Source organism: Lycium barbarum, chromosome 3 (genome assembly GCF_019175385.1).
Source record: "Lycium barbarum isolate Lr01 chromosome 3, ASM1917538v2, whole genome shotgun sequence".
NCBI lineage: Eukaryota > Viridiplantae > Streptophyta > Magnoliopsida > Solanales > Solanaceae > Lycium > Lycium barbarum.
Genome location: NC_083339.1, coordinates 146,556,092 through 146,565,717, shown reverse-complemented (window position 1 = coordinate 146,565,717; position 9,626 = coordinate 146,556,092). Strand labels below are relative to the sequence as shown.

General features: G+C 44.5%; 1 long non-coding RNA gene across 1 annotated transcript; it reads right to left on the bottom strand.

The window, feature by feature from the left end:
- Nucleotides 1-5,747: 5,747 nt before the first annotated feature.
- On the bottom strand, nt 5,748-8,165 carry LOC132634375 (uncharacterized). Its single transcript, XR_009580127.1, has 3 exons — nt 8,035-8,165; nt 7,068-7,133; nt 5,748-6,125 (listed from the first exon to the last, which is right to left on the bottom strand). It is a non-coding gene; the product is annotated as an uncharacterized LOC132634375 (long non-coding RNA).
- Between the last annotated feature and the right edge of the window lie 1,461 nt (nt 8,166-9,626).

The window sequence follows — 9,626 nt, the reverse complement described above, 5'->3', positions numbered from 1 at the left end:
TCTAAGTGTGGATGAAATGGAAATAAAGGCTAGAAGTCATCTTTTATCACTTAAGTGAAATGTACAATTCCCTTGGCCCACCTTAATGTGTTGTCCCAATTAAAAGATGACACAAAATTGTGTGGGGTCCCTTTCCCATCATACACGGCCAACATGGAAATGGTGGATGGTTTTCAACTTCCAATTTTTTGAATTGGGGTCCCAATTTTCCTAAGTGTTCAATGCCAACAATTTCATATATAACATATGTCTCAAAATAAAATCACAAGTCACAAGTCCCGACTTCAATTCCCGGAATAGCCTTGTCCTTAACTTATCATAATTAATCCGAATTATTCCAATATACAAAAATACGGGTTCTAACATCCTCCCCCACTTTAGAACATTCGTCCTCGAATGTTAGATTAGTCTTACGGGGTCTTATAAGCGTTCGGGGGAGTTTCCTTTACAACCAACACAACAATTCATTCATTGATCAACAACTCATTCATCAAACAACGTGATCAAGTAAGGATTTTGAATTACCTGTAGGTACTGGAAATAGGTGAGGATACTTCTTCTTCATCTGCTCCTCAGCCTCCCAAGTCATTTCTTCCCGGTTGTCGTTTCGCCACAGTACTTTAACAGAAGCCACATCTTTATTCTGCAACCTTTTTACCTGGCGATCCAATATGGCTATAGGCTGCTCCTCATAAGATAGCTCCTCTGTGACCTGAATATCATCTACAGGAAAGACTCTGGAAGGGTCACCAATACACTTACGAAGCATAGAAACATGAAATACCGGGTGTACCGCTCCCAAGTCAGCTGGCAAATCCAATTCGTAGGCCACTTTGCCTATTTTGCGAATAATCAGATAAGGCCCAATATATCTCGGACTGAGCTTTCCTTTCTTGCCAAATCGCATAACACCTTTCATCGGTGACACTTTCAGGAACACCCAATCGCCAATCTGAAACTCTAACGGTCGACGTCGCTTATCGGCATAAGATTTCTGTCGGCTTTGGGCCGCTAATAGTCGCTCTCGGATCAGTTTCACTTTATCGACCTCCTGCTGGACTATATCTGGGCCAATTAATTGAGTATCACCCACGTTAAACCAACCGATCGGAGATCTGCATTTCCTGCCATACAACGCCTCATATGGTGCCATCTGAATACTGGAGTGGTAGCTGTTATTATAAGAAAACTCAACAAGCGGTAAATGGTCGTCCCAGCTACCCCTGAAATCAATAACATAGGCACGCAACATATCTTCCAATGCCTGAATAGTGCGCTCGGCCTGTCCGTCGGACTGGGGATGGAAGGCTGTACTTAGGCTCACCTGGGTCCCCAATCCCTCCTGAAATGATCTCCAGAACTTAGCTGTAAACTGGGAACCTCTATCGGAAATAACAGACACAGGAACTCCGTGCAGTCTCACAATCCCCTTAATATATAGCCTGGCATAATCTTCAGTTGAGTATGTAGTCCTAACTGGAAGAAAATGGGCTGATTTTGTCAGCCGATCAACGATAACCCAAATGGAGTTGTACCTCCGTGGAGTGCGAGGTAAACCTGTAATAAAGTCCATATTAATGATCTCTCACTTCCACGTCGGTATCTCCATCTCCTGCAATAGCCCACCGGGCTTCTGGTGCTTAATCTTAACCTGCTGGCAATTTGGACACTGAGTAACGAACTCTGCTATATCTCTTTTCATACCGTCCCACCAATATAGGCATCTGAGATCATGGTACATCTTCGTCGACCCTGGGTGAACAGAATATCGGGCATAATGTGCCTCGCCCATAACCTGTCGCCGCAACCCTGCAACGTCAGGTACACACAATCTGCCTCTGTGAAATAACACTCCATCAGGTGAAATCTCAAACGGAGTCTTCTCCTGTGCCGGAGCTACATCTCTGTACTGTGCCAGAATAGGATCCTCATACTGATGCCGCTTAATATCTTCTGTAATAGAGGACTCAGCAATACCTCGAACAGAAACCCCAACATCTCCAGAGTCAGCCAAGCGAACTCCAAGACTAGCCAACTGATGAATATCGCGAACCATTTATTTCCTCCCTGATAGCACGTCTGCTAGGCTACCCATAGACTTGCGACTAAGTGCATCTGCCACAACATTAGCTTTCCCCGGATGGTAGAGAATATCAACATCATAATCTTTTAACAACTCTAACCACCTCCTCTGTCACAAGTTCAGCTCCTTTTGCCTAAAAATGTACTGAAGGCTCTTATGATCTGTATAAATATCAACGTGAACCCCATATAAATAATGTCTCCACATCTTCAGAGCATGAATGACCGCGGCCAACTCCAAATCGTGAGTAGGATAATTCTTTTCATCTTTTCTGAGCTGCCGGGAAGCATAAGCTATCACCCTGCCGTGCTGCATCAACACACATCCCAAACCAATACCAGAGGCATCACAATAAATCACATACCCATCTGGACCCTCGGGAAGAGTCAGGACTGGAGCCGTAGTCAACTTCTCTTTCAGCAACTGGAAGCTACGCTCGCAAGCATCTGACCACTGAAACTTAGCTCCCTTCTGAGTCAGCCTTGTCAAAGGCGCTGAAATGGAAGCAAATTTCTCCACGAATCTCCGATAATAACCAGCCAATCCCAGAAAGCTATGCACCTCTGTCGGCGTCGTAGGTCTAGGCTAATTTTTTTACGGCCTCGATCTTCTGGGTATCCACCCGGACGCCATCAGCCCCAATAATATGTCCCAGAAATGCCACTAAAGATAACCAGAATTCACACTTAGAAAATTTAGCATATAATTCCTGGTGCCGAAGTGTGCCAAGTACCGTCCTCAAATGGTCCGCATGCTCTGCTTTTGCCCGAGAATAAACCAGCATATCATCGATAAATACAATCACAAACATATCCAAGAACGGTCTGAATACCCAATTCATCAGGTCCATAAATACTGCTGGGGCATTTGTCAGCCCAAAAGACATGACTCTGAATTCATAGTGCCCATATCGGGTCCTGAATGCTGTCTTGGGAATATCAGCCTCACGTACCCGTACCTGATGATTGCCTGACCGCAGGTCTATCTTCGAGAAGTACCTGGCACCCTGCAGCTGATCAAACAAATCATCAATCCTGGGGAGGGGGTATTTATTCTTGATGGTTACCTTATTCAACTGCCGATAATCAATGCACATCCGCAGCGAGCTGTCTTTCTTCCTCACAAATAATACCGGAGCTCCCCAGGGTGACGCACTAGGCCGAATGAAACCCTTCTCCAATAGATCTCTCAGCTGTTCTTTCAATTCTTTTAATTCTGCTGGTGTCATTCTGTACGGAGGAATAGAAATAGGCTGAGTGTCTGGCAACAAATCAATTACAAATTCTATCTCCCGCTCGGGGGGAAGACCTGGAAGCTCATCTGGGAATACATCTACAAATTCATTAACCACTGGGACTGACTGAAGAGTCGGTGCCTCTGCCTCTAAATCATGAACACGGACCAGATGATAAATATATCCCTTTCTGATCATTTTCTCAGCCTTGAGGTATGAAATAAACTTACCCCTCGGCGAAGCTGTAATACCTGCCCATTCTATAACTGGTTCCCCCGGAAACTAGAAACGGACTATCTTCTTTTGACAGTCAACAATAGCATAACAAGAAGCTAGCCAATCCATACCCATAATCACATCAAACTCAGTCATATCTAACTCTACCAAATCCGCCTTAGTACAGCGGCCACAAATAATCACTGAACAATCTCTATAAATCTGGCTGGCTATAACCGAATCCCCTACTGGTGTAGCTACCTCAAAGGGCTCTATCGGCTCAGACTCTATCCCAATTCTATTAGCAACAAGGGGAGAAATATACGATAATGTGGAACCAGGATCAATCAATGCATACACATCTCGAGAAAAAACCAGTAATATACCTGTGACGACATTAGGCGACGCCTCCTGGTCCTGTCGGCTGGCCAATTCATAAATGCGGTTCGAAGGACCGCTAGAACCAGGAACTCCACCACGACCCCTGCCTCGGCCTGGTAATGCTGGTGTACCCCGTCCAGTAGGACGCATGGCTACTGAGGCTGAAGATGAACCACCGGCTGACCCGGTAGACTGAGCTGAATTGCCTGTACCGCCTCTGACCGGACAATCTCTCATCTGATAGCCCTGACGGTCGCAAACAAAGCATGCACCCGTAGCTCGGAAACACTCCCCCGGGTGCTGTCTCCCACAGTAGGAACACAAAGGTCTGGGTGGCCTCATCCGACTGCTGGAACCTCTGTTCAACTGTGAACCTGAAGCCCTGGAGCTCGGGCCTGCCCCTGAATATCCGGCACCCTCAGATCTCCTGCCGGTAAACTGTGGGGGTGTACCCCGTGATGACTGAGAAGGATATCTGCTCTGCTACTGCTGCTAAGGCTGTCTGCCTCGGAAATCCCCAGAATACCCGGATGATCTAGCCCTCTTGGGCTGGCCCCTATCATCAACTCTGTCAGGCTGGCGCCCCCTGCGTCTATCCTCCATGTCCTGGGCGTGGGCCTGTATACGGGCAATATCCATACCGTGCTGGGCCGCCAATACCAGGCAACTGTCAACGTAATACAGATCCAACCCCACTATATATCGGTGCATCCGGTCAGTCATGGTAGCTACATATGTGGGCGCATATCGGGCCAGTGAATCAAACTCTAAGCTGTACTCCCGAATCGGCCTGCCCCGCTGCTTCAACAGCAGGAATCGGTCCACCCTGGCGCGCCTCACCTCCGGAGGTAGAAAGTGGGCCATGAAGGCCTCTGTAAACTCATCCCATACAGCTGGAGGGGCACCCTCACCTCTGGACAGCATCTAAGACTCGTACCAATTGGCTGCTACGTCGTGCAACCGGTATGACTCCAACTCAACTGACTCTGTATCAGAAGCACTAATCAGTCGCAGGGTCCGCTGCATCTGTCGAATAAACTCATGAGGGTCCTCTGCGGGCTTTGACCCGAAGAACTCTGGGGGGCCACAGGTCAGAAAATCACGGGCCCTCGAACTGTCGCGCCTGTCTGCCCGACCATCTCCTCCTCCCTGTCTATGAACCTGCCCTGCTACCAGTCGAGTCAATAGCTGAACTGCCTCTCGCAGGGTACCATCGTCCGCCCCTGGCTGGGGAACTGGAGGCGCGGCCGTTGGAGCCTCTGGAGCTAATGGTGTAGCCGCCCCCGACCCCTAGTGGCAGCGACTGGTGCTCTAGACTCCTATGATGATGAAGACGTAGTAGAGTCTGCTGGCTGGGACGCAATATCACGCATCATCTGAGCAAGGGTCCGAGTACCCCTTCGAGTCTGACTCGTCTCTCCGGCCGCTACTGAGTTGCCCTTCTAGGCAACTGTCACCTTCTTCGGAGGCATCACTGAAAGAAAACAACAACGGATCAGAACAGAATCATCCTAATAGCACAGCTCTATCGCACGATCTAAGATTCAAAGAAAGGAAACACACTAAATGTCCCGTAGCTTCCTGTTTATAGATGTGGTGCACAACACACCGATAATCAAGACTCTACTAGACACGATCTGTGGACATTCCGAGGACAAACCGGGCTCTGATACCACTTCTGTCACGACCCAACCCCGTAGGCCGTGACTAGTACTTGATCTGGGCACCCAAATACATCTATCAAATGCCATCTCAAATTTTTATCAAACGCATTCAAGTATATAGCAGAAGCCATCAAGGCTATATTTCAAATTTAGATAATTTCCAGAAAAATTTCGGCAGAGTTTCCTTTGTTTTACAGACTATCCAAAATAACCCTGCGCACAGAAAATACCAACAAAAGCCACACCGGCCAACAAAGCAACATGTAAACATATGCGGACCGGCCGCCGCGGCGAATGGGATCGCCCAAACACAACATATACACGCATCCGTACAGAAAGACCCTAACCCACAAACATGTCCACAGACCTCTAAACAAACCGACAGAATCATATGACGGGACAGGGCTCCGCTGTACCCATGAACGAATATATATAAATGCACTAACAATATATATACCAAAAATATAAGCTCCGGAATGAGAGGAGCACTCCGAATAGCAGAAGGGGGTGTCCTAAACAGGTGGATCCCCAGGCTGTGCGTCTGTACCTGCAGGCATGAAACGCAGCCCCCCGGAGGAGGGGGTCAGTACGAAATATGTACTGAGTATGCAAAACAGAAGGTACAGAAATAATTCTTGAACAGTAATCGAATCAGAAGTATGGAAAATAATACATATCCAAAAATATCAAAATGTTTATTTCCAAAGTATAAATTATGCATAAGGCACAGGAAAATATGGTCGCCCGCCTGTCGATGGCGCCATAACACAGCATAACACCAGAAAGTTTCAAATCTCCGAATTCCCGGCACACATCACAACACAGCATAACGCCAATCACAGCATAACGCCAAACACATATGGAACCCGGCCCTCGAGCGAGGAGCTCGGTGAACCATAAACACAGCATAACACCGGAATGTATCATAATACGCACGACAACCGAACCGGCCCGGGAACCGGCGAACGATATCATAGGGCACGAGCGGAGTAGTGAGGAATCATATGCACAAAATCATTATCATAAATCCAAAAGATAAGTAAAATAGTCATATTTGAAATCGGAACAATAATTACAACATTTTCTTCCCAAAGTTACCGAAATTACGTAAAGGGCGTCGCGAGATCCACGGACGAGTATAGACCCGAACTGAGCCCGCCTATGAAAAACATACTCATTTTATATCATACAAACTCCTACGAAAATTTCAAAGCAATCCGAGCTTTTCTGAGGAAGTTATGGGCGTTTGAACTTTTGGAATCGCTAAAGAACAAGCTTTGAAACCAAAAATCAATTTTCATGAAATCTTTACAAATTATAAACTGCAAGGATATAAGGATCAATGTTATGGCATATGCGCCCAAGAATACCAAGGAAACAAATACGAATCATAGACAAGCTCGGATTTGCGAGAATAGAGTTTCCTAGAGGCTCGTATCATGGCCTACTTTGACTAAGGCATGCCAAAAAGAAAGGTTACTTTACATACCTCAAACGCTCTCCAATATGATCCAACTCAAGCTAAGTCCAAACTAGGCTTCGGGCTGCCCACGATCTAAAAATAAGCCATAAAATGCCAAACATCAGCTAAAGACTTATTGGGCAATAAATTCCAATTTCGCCCTTAATTCTACAGAAATTCGGGCAGCATTTACCCTGTACATAGGCTGCCCCGAGAATTTAACTCGGCCATATCGAACAACAACAACCACAACAACCAACCTAACAACATTAATAATTAATCTGAAAAGTAATTCAACAATAATAGCTCTCTTGCCATCATTTATCAACTTTCATAAATTCAATTCGACGACTTACATTCAAGCCACAACATCGCTCACACATTTAATTATCAACCCGAATATTTACCAACAATATTCTAGGACATTCTAAACAATTCATATAACATTTCCAACAATCCAAAATTTTCCCCAAAGCAACCGAATTCAGCCCCAAACCGAGACACCCCTATAACCCTTTTCTTCATTTTCAAATCATGATTTGTATCCACAATTCACATTCTAACAATGCTATTTTCATCAATGTACAAAATACATTAAATGTACAATAATCTCCAATTCAGTCCGCAACAATCACAATATCAATTTGAGTCAATAAACATTCATTTCCAACATAGAATTCACAACGACGACGACTAAAACATTAAGCGATATCAATTCGTTCATTGTCATATAATATGACCCATTTCGACTAACACTACACATATACATATATGGATGATTCTCAATCGTTCTTTACCTTGCAATGATCATAATATACTAACTAGACATTAATTCATCACTCTAATACAACACAACGCACACACCCATCCCACGGCCAAGCCTCATACATATAGCCTCAACTTCAACATACTTTATTTCATGATTTTCCTCCATTATAAGATACTACAACAAGCATACAACCTTTATAACATACAAAACATAATGAGTTCTTACCTTTCTTCTTCAACTTTCCAATAGCCTAGGGTTTCCAAAAGATGAAAAATGATGGTTTGATCGCTCCAACGATGCTTTCACGTTACTTAGGGACCTCAAAATAACGGGTTTGCATCAACAAAATAATTTTTTGAAGGACAAGAAATGGAAGGTGATTTTTGCTATGGCTGGCCGTGAGCCTCTAATGGGGGTTTCCAGCTTTTGCTCCTTTTTCTAAGTGTGGATGAAATGGAAATAAAGGCTAGAAGTCATCTTTTATCACTTAAGTGAAATGTACAATTCCCTTGGCCCACCTTAATGTGTTGTCCCAATTAAAAGATGACACAAAATTGTGTGGGCTCCCTTTCCCATCATACACGGCCAACATGGAAATGGTGGATGGTTTTCAACTTCCAATTTTTTGAATTGAGGTCCAAATTTTCCTAAGTGTTCAATGCCAACAATTTCATATATAACATATGTCTCAAAATAAAATCACAAGTCACAAGTCCCGACTTCAATTCCCGGAATAGCCTTGTCCTTAACTTATCATAATTAATCCGGATTACTCCAATATACAAAAATACGGGTTCTAACAATATATCTACGCAAGCCGACAAGGCTGCTACTACGCATAACATCCCAAAACATATGCATAGATACGCAAGCCGACAAGGCTGCCATTACGAATGGGTACGCCCCAAACATAAGTCATAGTCATACAACGCAACAACAACTATATACAGACCCACAAAGATGTCCACAGACCTCTAAGAGTAACGACAATATCATATGACGGGACAGGGACCCGCCGTACCCCGAATAAACACTTATATATACAATAAAAGGGAGCTATACCACAGGCTAGGCTCCGGAACAAAGGAGCAGTCCAAAATAGTTGAATAGGTACCCTAAGCTGACGGATTTCCAAAACGAGCGTCTGTACCTGCGGGCATGAACGCAGCCCCCCGAAGAAAGGGGGTCAGTACGGAATATGTACTGAGCATGTAAAGCATGAAATGTAGTAATAAACTCATAAGGAGACAAAGTATGTAGGACCCAATGCAACAATCAGAAATTCATAAAACTTGTCTTTGGACATATTTCATCTGTATCATTCTCATATCAATATCGTTATAGAGTTTTGTAATCAAAGCTGCAAAATCATTCTGTATATAACATATATAACGTGTCCCGGCCCTTTAATGAGGGACTCGGTAATTAAAATCATAGCATCATAAACATAAACATAGACGTGTCCCGGCCCTTTAATAAGGGACTCGGTAATAGGGAATATGCCCTCCTGGCCACCATCTCTATATCATCATGTCATCATATCATCATATACATATTTATAACGTGTCCCGGCCCTCTAGTGAGGGACTCGGTGATTAATATAGTAAATATTGCCAAACCTTCCCGTCGATGTGAGCTCTTGGGGTGCGCACGAGAACGTGTCCTGGCCCGGGACTCAGTGAAGGATGTATCGGTAAGCACGAGCAGAATAACAAGCAACCACATACATGCAAATCATCTTTTGAACTCAATAGATAAGTAAACTAATCAGCTCTTAAGCATCAGGATAATGATCATATTAAGTTCTTTATAATGTC